Genomic DNA, 12,551 nt, shown 5'->3' on the forward strand with positions numbered 1-12,551 from the left:
AACGAGAATCCATACTATGATCTGCAGGCTACAGAAGTATAGTATGAGTACCAAATAATGGTACTTTGTAGGCAACTGCCGACTAAGCTCCAAAGATAATGCAAATATAAATAACATGCAATAATGAATGTAAACTACATCCAAATATCCTAGAAAATAACACAATACAACTAAGAAGGCAACAAGAATGAACTATCCTATTCTAGTCATCCTCAGGAACCTAAGTAGTATACTATATATTGCTGGTCAATATAAAAACAAAGAGTAGACAAAGGATATGAGGTAGCATACAAGACCAAGGAATGGATATAAAACATTAATAAATGAAGGAAAAGGGGGAAATATGGTGATACAGTAGTTACATATATATATATATATACACACATATTATGCTAGTACTAGTTCCTACTATGATTAGGAAACCTTAAGATGCTGGTATGACTTCCTTAGGTTGTACTTTTGAAGTATATATGTAACCAATACTAAATCAAAGGTATCACCTAAGGAAGTCATACAAACATCTTAAGGTCTCCTAGTCATAGTAGGAACTAGTACTAGCATAATTAGGGATTATAACCATAATGTCCAACCATGAGATAATTATTCATAATAAAATAACAAAAAAAAAATTTAAATCATACCTCGAATCTCAGTGCCATTCCAATAATCAACCTGCCATGAACTAATCATAATAATAACAATAAAGTAACTGGCTATTAAAAAAACTAAGTTGGGCCCCAAACCTAGAAAGCTCAATCATCATAGAACACACATCAAACAACACTCATAACCAATACCTATGCAACCCCCATAAGGCTGATAGATACATGAATTAAACAACATGTAGGTGATAAGAAATATGTATGAAAGAAAGAAAGTAAAGTAAATCGATAATACCATAATTGATCCAAGGGCTATAATGTAACCCAACATAGAAACCTCATCCAGCTCAATGGCTCACTTTGGCAGGACCTACAACAACCTCTCTTCTTCGGCATGATGGCTAATGGAAAAAAGGGCCCTGAGGGGGTTTGGAAGTACCCGTATACACCGACCTGGTCCTAATCTAGGATTTTCAATAATCATAATCATCATCAAACTACTTTGTCCAATACCGAAGAGATGTATATATATAAATGCAGGACTCAAATCATGGCTAAAAAAGTGTAAGTCTATAAATTTGTTGCCCAGGATAGACTTCATGTGAGACCCCACAATATTTTAACCATTTTATTTTTTACACCCCCCCCCCCCCCATGCATAATAATAATTTTTAACTTGAATTATGTAAAGAGATGTTAAAAGGATATTTTGGGAAAGTTTTGAAAATTTTGAAAATATTTTGGGGCTGTTTTAGGACGTAGAGGTATTAAGCCTCCACCATAGTGTCATGCCATGCCACTTAGCCTTCAAAATAAGGGTGTGGCACGGAGGCTAAGCTCTACGATAGTGGCATACCATACCGCTATATAAGTTTTGCCTAATTATTTTCACTAAGGGTGAGGGGATTTCGGTCCTTTTACCCCTTGCACGACTTTTAAATATAAAATAAACCCCTTTTCTTCAATTTTTAAATATCAAAATCCTTTAGTTTTTAAAGAACAAATTCTACTTTTTTTTATTTTTTAACTCTCCAACTAAGGAAGCTTAAGGGTTTTAAAAAAAATTACTACTCTGGACTCCAAACTTCAAATTATCTTCAATTTCTTGTGTATTTCAAGCATGTAACTTACTCTTAACTTGAAATTTTATATCAACAAATTTATATAATCATTATTCAAGTGATTTTAAATGATGGGTTGAAATTTGATTGAGGGATTTTGATGGTTATTACTTGAATTATTTTTCTCATGGTTTAAATGTATTTATTATTCTTTAATTGATGGTTTTGGGGGATGAATGGGTGCATTATTAGCGGGAACACAAATTTCTCCAAATTGATGAAAATTTTGCTTGATAATGACATTAACCTCAACCAACCTTTATGACTTTGGTTTTGAATATAAATTTTGCATAATTTAACTTACTTTTGAAACATTGCATTGCATTAATGGATAATGGATAATTAAATAATTTTGGAAATCCCTTGGTGGTAATAGTTTGGATTTTAAATGAAACTTGAGAGTCTAATTATTAAATAGACTGGTTTGGCATAATTGATTTAGCCTGCAAGCATATTGGTATGATGATACCAAGTTGGTAAAGGCATTAATATAGACTCCTTAGTTAATGGTTAGGTTTATGTGCAAATTATTTTATTTTGGGCTTAATGAGAATTGTGTAGCTCACCGTGAAGGTGTAGTTTTGGGGAGACCAACACTGGAAACCATGTTTGCTGGCATGGGAGTCTATATAACCCTATGCTTACTACACACATTATATTTTGGATGGCTATCACCTTGGTGTGTTTAGCCTTTTATTGATTTTCCCGGTTCATGCAGCTAACATACACTGGCCCTTTCAGTAAGGGGAGTTGAACCCACATAGCCCGTAGGTGCCTTTAGGATAGAGTGAGCTATACAGTTTAGGCTAATGATTTAAACTCTCATGATCATAATCCTTGTCCCTATCTCAACATTTTATGTATATATATATATGGTGCAGGTGGTTTTTTAGTAGTTTTGGTAAATGGCATTATTTTATCCCTTACCTTGAGTTACTTTCCAGTGCTCGCTCCACTGACCATCCCTCAACACTGTATCATTTTATGATGTAAGGTCTGAGGGCTTTTTTATTGCTCCTTATAGAGTTAGGTGATTTGGTACTCTTATGGATCTGCTATGAAGTAATAAACCTGTATCTTTAAATAAGCCACATCATTTTACTTGATTTCTTTATTTTTTAGTTATTCTATTTGGACTCTTTTTGGTCATAGTTGGTGGCATGTCCTGACTTAGTTGGTATTCTATTTTAGTGGCTTTTGTGAACAAGTGTTAGGATGATTTATCACTTTGTTTTGACTCTTATATTTTATTTGATTTATCTATCTTTAGTACTATTTTAGTTGGCTTCCGCTGTATTCATTTATTATTATCTAAAAGTGAGGCTAAGGGGGTGGTGTCTGGCCCATGGTGGGCTTGAGATACTCGTCATAACTAGGCCCTGGTTTGGGTCATGACAAGCTTGGTATTAGAGAATAGTTTATGGTCTTTTGATGTCTGCAAAGCAGTGTTGAGTAGTGTACCTTTTATAGGTGTGTAGAATGCCACACTTATAAGAGAGTGGTTACGAGGCATTTAGGAATGTTTTCTTTATTTGTGTTCTATTTTGGGTTACAGAGTCTACATGTCATGAAACTTATCAAACCCCTGGCTTGCTCGCATTGCAGATTATGCCTTCGCAAAGATCTAACGGCCATACTAACTCTGTTGGAACTTTTTCCCCACCTGAGGAAAATATGTAGTTAACTCACCCTATTTATGCAGTGTAGACCCAATCTAGGGTCCTTACTCCTAATTGTATCACTCTATATAGTATTTCCTTGGTCCCTACTAGTTTTTTTAGGGCTTCTTAGCTGGTGTTACGCATGGCAAGATTCCCTAGGGAGATATCTCTAATGCAGAGTTTTGTTAGTCTATTCATATGCTCATTCAACTAGTGGCATTGCAGTCTCATCAATCTGATCATGTTGGTTTTGATTTTAGTTCATCTGAGGTTACTCGGGTTGGCCAGTTTATGAAATTGAATCCCCATCCTTTACAGGCTCTAAGGTTGAAGAGGATCCTCAAGGGTTTATTGATAATATAGAGAAGATTTTCAAGGTGATACATGCTATCGATTTTGAAGGTATAGAGTTTTCTATCTATCAGTTAAAAGATATAGCATACCAGTGGTACAAAGAGTGGGAATCAATGAGGGTGATGATGCTGAGCCAACAGCGTGGAAAGTAATCAGGTATATTTCTTGATCACTTCTTTCCTCAGGAGTTGAGGAAAACTAAGGCAAAAGAATTTATGAACTTGAAGCAAGATAAAATGAGTGTTAAGGAGTATGATGTAAAGTTCTATTAGTTGTAACGTTATGCTCCAAGGTTAGTATCTAATATGAGATCCAAAATAAGGACATTTACTTTCAGTTTGTCTCGTGATTTAGTGTTGGAGTGTAAGGCTGCTATGTTGAATAATGAAATGGATATCTCCAGGCTGGTGGTTTATATGCCGTAGGTAGAGGATGAGAAAAAAAATTAGGTAGAGATGGGGGAGAGATAGAGTAAGAAGTTTAGATAGTTATAGTAGGGTACAAGTCTGAAAAACAATAGAAGAGATGGTAGACAATGGACCAAGAAGAAGAATTGGGGAAATTCATATTCGACAGCTAGCACTCCTTATCCTAAGCCTTTAGGTTATTGGCATTTTCAGGCTAACAGTATTCCAAATGCACAGGGTGCCCAGACTCATCTTAGAAGAGCTCAGTCATACCCACCATACCCTCCATGTCAATTTTATGGGTAGCTTTACCATGGTTATTATGAGGAGAGAAGGAACTTGGGTTTCAATTATGGTTAGCCTAATTATCTACAGAAAAAGTTTCCCATAGCTAAAGCTTCCACTGGAATTAATAAGGTTATAGTAGCCACCTTTTTGTCTCCTTTACCTAAGGGCACCACTTCAGGTACCGACACTAGCCGAAATCATCTCTATGCACTTGCTACTCATCTGGAATCTGAGGCATCCCATGATGTTGTTACTGGTATGTTAGAGCTCTTCTCTCGTGATATTTATTATTTTCTTGATCCGGTTATACCCTATCTTATATGACTTCTTATGTGGATGTATACTTTGGTTTTGGTCCTAAAAATATTTGTGGCCCCTTTTTTATCTCTAGTCTTATGGATGATTCCATTGTTGCTAGAAAAATTAATAGGAGTTGTGTGGTGTCCATATTTCATAAAGAGACACTGCTGGATTTAATAGAACATGATGTGGTGGATTTTAATGTAATATTAGAGTTGGATTGGCTTCATTCGTGCTATGTTTCTTTGAATTGTAGGACCCGAAAGGTCAGTTTCCATTTTCCTAATGAATTGATGATTGAACGGGAAGGAGTTCCTTAGTACCCAAAGGGAAGTTTATTTCCTATCTTAGAGCTCAAAAATGATATCCAAAAGGTGTCTGTGTCATTTAGTTTGGGTTAAGGATTCTAACTTTGAGGGTCTCTCTTTGCAATCTGTCCCTATGGTTAATGAATTTCCTAAAATTTTTCCCAATGATCTTCCTAGAATTTCTCCTGATAGGAAAATAGCTTTTGGGATTGATCTTTTACAAGATACCCATCCCATTTATATTCCTTCTAAGGAGATGACTCTGGTCGAACTAAAAAAAATAAAGGAGTGGTTAAATAATCTTATTGATAAGGGTTTCATCCATCCTAATGTTTCTTCATGGGTGCTTTTATACTTTTTGTGAGAAATAAATATGAGCCTCTTTGGATGTACACAGACTACCATTAGTTAAATAAGATTATAGTGAAAAATAAGTATCCTCTTCCTAGTATTGATGATCTTTTCGACCAGCTTCAGGGTGCTAGGTGTTTCTCTAAGATTGATCTTCATTCGGGCTACCATCAACTAAAGATTAGGAGGTTAATATTCCTAAGACTACTTTCCAAACCCGATATGGCCATAATGAGTTTCTAGTTATGCCATTTGAATTAACTAATGCTCTTATTGCTTTCATGGATCTTATGAATCATCCTTTCAAGTAGTTTTTGGATTTGCTTATTATAGTCTTCATTGATGACATCCTAGTGTACTCTAAGAGTTAGGAGGATCGTGCCAATCACCTCCGAATTGTGTTGCAAACTCTTAAGGATTAAAAATTATATGCAAAATTTTCTAAGTGTGAATTTTGGTTGTGTTATGACCTTTCCCAGGCATCTTGTTTCTAGTGATAGGATCAAGGTAGATCCACTAGAATTTAAGGTAGTTAAGAAGTAGCCTAAACCCATGATTCCAATTGACATTAGGAGCTTCTTAGGTTTGAAAGGCTACTATAGGAGGTTTGTTGAGTGTTTTTTGTCTATTGCTGCCCCACTAACTAAGTTAACTCAGAAAAACGCTAAGTTTTAGTGATCTGATGCTTGTGAGGGTAGTTTTGAGAAGTTAAAGGATAAGTTGACTTCTGTGCCAGTTTTAACCCTGCCCGAGGGTACTAATGAGTTTGCTGTGGTGTATTGTGATACGTCTCATATGGGATAGATTTGTGTTTTAATGCAGCATGGTAAGGTTGTAACCTATATTCCAGGCAGCTTAAGGTTCATTAGAGGAATTACCTAATTCACAATCTAGAGTTGGTGGCATTGGTCTTTCCCTTGAAGATTTGGTCCCATTATCTGTGTAAGTTGTATGTGGATATATATTCAGACCATAAAATCTTATAGTATGTGTTTATGTAGATGGAATTGAACCTCAGGCAGAGGCAGTGGCATAATCTACTTAAGGATTATGACATGAACCTTCACTACCATCTAGGTAAAGCTAATGTTGTTGCTGATTCTCTTAGTTGGTTGTCTATAGAAAGCTTATCTCACGTTGATGAGGAGAAAAGAGGGTTGGTGAAGGATATTCATAGGTTGGCTAACTTTGGAGTTCATCTTTTGGTCTTTGAGGATGGAGGAGTGATTGTCCGGGAAGTGGTTAAATCATTTCTTATTGTTGAGGCTCATGAGTCCAGATATACAGTTCATCTGGGTTCAACTAAGATGTATCATGACTTGAAGAAAATCTACTGGTAGAATAATATAAAGAGAGATATGGCAAAATTTATAGCTAAGTGTATAGTTTGTCAGCAAGTCAAGGTTGAATATTGAGTCCTGGTAGCATGTACCAAGAGATAGAGTTTCCCATGTAGAGGTGTGAGATAATCAACATAGATTTAATTATTGGCCTTCCGCGGCCTTGCAATCAGTATGATTCTATTTGGGGAATTAAGGATAGAATGACTAAGTCTGCTCACTTTTTGCCTGTGAGGACTAACTACTTAGGAGAGGATTATGCTAAGTTGTTCATTTAGGAGATAGTTAAGTTGAATAGAGCACCAGTGTCTATCATTTTAGATTGAGGTATGCAGTTTTCTTCTCACTTCTGGCATTTGTTTCAGAAAGGTTTGGGTACTCAGGTGAACCTACTTTCCACCCTCAAATGAATAGACAAGCAGAGTGGAATATTCATACTTTGGAGGATATGTTAAGGGCCTGTGTGATTGATTTTAAAGAAAGTTGGGTTGACCATTTGCCTCTCATTTAGTTTGCTTATAACAATAGTTATCATTCTAGCATTCAAATGGCTCATTTCAATGCTCTTTATAGGAAGAGGTGTAGGTCTCTTATTGGATAGTTTGAAGTGGGTAAGGCTAGGTTGTTTGGCCCTGATTTGGTTCACCAATCCATGAAGAAGGTAAAAGTGATTAGAGAAAGACTTAAGACTACTCAGAGTTGCCAAAAGTCTATATAAGGCAGAGGGAGTTAGAGTTTGAAGTGAGTGATTGGGTATTCTTGATGGTTTCTCCTATGAAAGAAGTCATGAGATTTGTAAATAAGGGGAAGCTCAGTCTCCATTACATTGGTTCGTATCAGCTAGTAAAGAGAATTGAGAATATCACTTATGATTTAGATTTTCCAATAAGCTTGGCTTCAATCCATCCTGTTTTCCATGTGTCTATGCTAAAAAAGTGTGGAGGTGACCCTTCTTTGATAGTTCCAGTTGAGGATGTTGATGTTGTGGATTCGTTGTCATATGAGGAAGTCCCAATTGAGATATTGGATAGTAAAGTTCGTAGATTGAGAACTAAGGTTGTAGCTTTGGTGAAAGTCCTTTCGAGGAATCAAAAGGTAGAAGAAGCTGCATGGGAAGCTGAAGAAGATATAAAGGCCAAATACCCATTCTCGTTTCCCGTGATGGACAGAAGTGTTTGAGGTATGAATTTTGTTCCCCTGTTGTCACAGTTCAAATTTGTCATTTGGTTTTGACGTATACTTGCTATGATCGAGCTAAAAATGTCCTAACTCTTCATTCGTGGATGAATGATCCAAAGGGGGGGATAATGTAAGACCCCGCAAAATTTCAACCATTTTATTTTTGACACTCCAGAGTGCGTAATGTCAATTTTTGACTTGAATTTTGTTAAGGGATGTGAAAATATTGTTTTGGGAGAGTTTTGGAATTTTCAAAAAGAATTCAAGACTATTTTGGGACCCCGAGGAAGTAAGTACCTTGAAGGACTTTTAAACATAAAATAAACCCCTTTCCTCCAATTTTCAAATATCAAACTCCGCACGTTTCATCTTTATCTCTACATCCAAGAAAGCTCAAAGGTTTTTCAAGATATCACTACTCCAACAAAACTTTGAATTTTCTTTAATTTCTTGTGTATTCCGGCATGTTTCTTATCCTTAACTTGATGTTTTACATTGTGGCATTTATTTAATCATTATTCATGTGATTTAAATGATAGGTTGAAATTGGGTTGAAGGCTTTTGATGGTTATTACTTGAATTATTTTTCCCGTGGTTTAAATATATTGATTATGCTTTAATTGATGGGTTTTGAAGCTGAATGGATGCATTATTATTGGGATTGAAAAGAGAACATGGGTTTCCCCAAACTAATGAAAATTTGGCTTGATAATGGCATTAACCTCAACCCACCTTTATGACTTTGGTTTTGAATATAACTTACTTTTGGAACATTGCATTGCATTAAAGGATAATGGATGATAAAAATAGTTTTGGATTTCCCTTGGTGGTAATGGTTTGGATTTTAAATGGAACTTGAGAGTCTAATGGTTAAATAGATTAGTTTGGCATAACTGATTTAACTTGAAAGCATATTGGTATAATGATACCAAGTTGGTAAATACCTTAATATAGACTCATTTGTTAATGATTGGGTTTATGGTCAAACTATTTTAATTTGGGCTTAATGAGAATTGTGTAGCTCACAATGAAGATGTAGTTCTGGGGGACCAACATTAGAAACCACGTTTTTTGGTGTGGGGGTCTATATGACCCTGTGCTTGGTGCACACATCATATTTTGGATGGCTATCACTTTGGTGTCTTAATCCTTTCCTTGGCTTCCTCGGTTTGAGCGGCTAACACTTATTGGGGCCCTTTCAATAAGGGGATATAAACCCATATAGCCTGTAGGTGCCTTTAGGACGAAGTGAGCTACACAGTTCAAGCTAATTGTTTAAACTATCATGTTCTGACCCTTGTCGCTATCCCAACATTCTCTCTATATATATATATAAATATATATATATATAAATGTTGTGAATGTGGTTTTTTACTGGTTTTGGTAAATGGAATTATTTTATCCCTTTCCCTGAGTTACATGACAGTGCGCGCCTTAATGAATGTCCATAGACGCTACATCATTTCATGATATAGGATCTGAGGGATTTTCTATTGCTCCAGTGTAGAATTAGGTGATTTGGTACTCTTGTGGATCTACTGAGAAGTGGTGAGACTCCATCTTTCGAAAGTTCTAATCATGTCACTTGATTCATTGTTTTCTTATTTGTTCTATTTGGACCCTTTTTGGACACAGTCAGGGGCATGTCCCGACTTAGTTGGTATTTCTATTTCAGAGGCTTTTGTGGACAAGTGTTGGCTCGATCGAACAAAAGTCGTTTGATCGTATATAGAAAGACGTACTCATCGTGGTCGTCCCCCAGCCTCCCCCACCAATCGAGTAGGTGATTTTGGATTAGCTCCTGGGATTTGGGGTTGTTTTACTCTACTTCAAACAATAGAGTTTTCCACTATTTTTGCTCGTGCTAGTGTGTTTGTCTTTCTAATAATATTCCTTAGCATACATCTGTACTATAACCTTCCCCTTTGGGAGGTGTTTTCAAGGATATTAAAGAAAGTGGCTCCCTCAATTAAACTGGCTTTCTCATCTTCTCTTCCCCCCAACAACTTCACTTTGAAGGAATCCATGTTTAGTCATTTTGTTTTGACTCTTAGATATTATTTTATTTATCTATCTTTATTACTATTTTGGTTGGCTTCTGCTGTATTCGTTTATTATGCTGAGAAGGTTAGGCTAAGGGGGTGGTCTCCGATCCACGATGAGCTTGAGATTCCCGTCACGACAAGGCCCTGATTATGGTTGTGACACTTTGGGACTAAATTATCATAAAAGTGTAGAAAGAGTCGAAATATCTCTCGGCCAAAGTAAATAGTAGTGTAAAAACCACAGACCGAAATCTAAATCTATGTTGGTCAGATTTCTAAAACATTATTTTTAGTTTCGAAACCTAATAAATCATCCATCAAGCAAAAAATTCAAATGAACTATTCAATAACCGAACAGATAGTTCCGACAATTCATAAATGACCTGTAGCTACTGTGGGAAGGCTCGAAATGCCAGAAATGCATTTAAATCAAGGAAATAACCTAGAGGGTCATTACAATATCCACTATCACCCACAAAAGTCGATAGATAAGGAGATCATAAAAACTAGAAGAGATGAGGTACTGGGCCCACATGCCGCGAGCACTACTTCCCAAATAACCTCCAAGAAGAAACAACTCTTCCAAGGGATTAAGCTATAGGTATCCCTTTTTCAACCAACTTCCTTTATTTACTTCTAAAACACCAAAACTCAACCTCCACAACTTATCAGCCCCCAACCAAATAGAGGAAGGTTGCTGCAAGAAAATCCAAGCCACAACATACCGATACCAAACCGATGCCAGTACAACCAAGTGAACTTTCAACCAAGCCAAAGGCAATCCAAGGCATAAACAATGTAACCAACGCCAATATCCAAATCAACCTTTGTTTCTCTTTCCAAATCTACTATCTACTCTGAAGCACCCAACAGGTCACCCAGACCTATTTGCACAACTCCGTCGAACTATCCTCAAAGAACTGAAGTTGATCCACCGATGTCTATATTGTCAAACATAAGGATAAGCCCATAAGGCGCTACCTCATACAAATAGAGATAACCAAGGTCTGCAATCTATGCCAATGCTACAACTAATTTGGATGACCCTCAAAATAGACGGCCTAGAGTCCAACGCACAAACACTCACCACTAAATGATCCATTCTTTAATACACCACCAATTGGGGGTAACACCATGTTGAATCCAACTCGAGCATACTACTCATGTTAAGTAGATCATCCAAATTTTCCAATGAAAAAATCAAGGTCAAGACTGAAGGAACCAACACATGCCAATAGACTATCATCAAAATATCAAATGACCCTAATCAATCCGAACTAAAGAAAACTGGATAGGCAGACACATAGTAGGCTTAGCCAGCCTATAGGCAAAACATCAATTGAGACAAATCTAAAAATAAAGGTTGCACCAAGCTCAATAACTCCAGCTGAATTTCAACATCAAAGCAGAAACACCCGATCTCAACCACCCAAAACTACCTTGCATATGGGTAAGCATCCATACTCTAAGTCTATAATCACCGCCAAGCCATTATTCCAAGGCGTTAAATTTGAAATTGAGCCAACAAACTAAAATAAGGCCAAATACCTAAATCGAGCTTATTATCTAAATCAAACATATCCTTACTGGATCATACCAGAGCCAAAATCAAAATATAGCTGAAGGAAAAAATTATAATTGAGAATAAACCATGAGCTAAAACCATAAGTAATTAACTCCATATCTACTGGGGGTGAACCACCAAAGCATACTCAAGAACTCACCACTGCTGCAAACCTTAATATTAACAGGCAAAACTCTATCAACCCGATGAAATACAACCCTAGGCAGACATTGGTCAGTCCGATACTCTATCTTGTAAATGAATACCTAATTTACCAACTTAAGAAGCAGTCACAGGAATGATTGTGTATCTCCAAATCTCTTAACTCCCCTAGAATAAGAATCACATCACGGCAAAAACAGAGTATCCAACTCCACACTAATACCAAGATCAATTATTACTAGGAGATAAACCCAAGAAGCATAAAAAACAAGCCCAAGGTCTCTCGACATCAACATTAAGACCACAACTAGGTAATGAACTATTCAAATTAAAAGAACAAACTCCAAACTGGTCAATCTTAGAAATGGGTACCTAACCAAATCCCCAAATCTATAACTATAATAGAACCACAGAAGGCCAACTTACCTTCACTGCCATAACCCACTCAACAACCAGTCTATCTTCACCAACAGAAGAGAAGAATGACCAACCTTACCATGCTATAAGAGAGAAATTATCGAAACAAGATATCTACCTAAGCCAACAAACATAAACCACGAGGAAGATAATTCTAACTAGATAATGCTAGTTTAGTCGCCTATAAAGCAGGGATCAATCAACATCAACCAATGACGATAATAATAATAGTAATATGAACATCAGTATAAAAATAGGTGGTACCCGAAATTGAAAATCAATAGAAAGTACCACTATAGGGTCTTAAAAGGGCCAATATGCCACGGTAAATGGGACTCAAACCTAAATGCTACACCCTCGAGGAAATATCAACACTGACCCACTTTATCCACTAGAAAAAAAATCATCTGTGGGGATAGTCATATAATCATAAACTCTATATCAAGGCATGT

Source organism: Capsicum annuum, chromosome 7 (assembly GCF_002878395.1).
Source record: "Capsicum annuum cultivar UCD-10X-F1 chromosome 7, UCD10Xv1.1, whole genome shotgun sequence".
Lineage (NCBI taxonomy): Eukaryota > Viridiplantae > Streptophyta > Magnoliopsida > Solanales > Solanaceae > Capsicum > Capsicum annuum.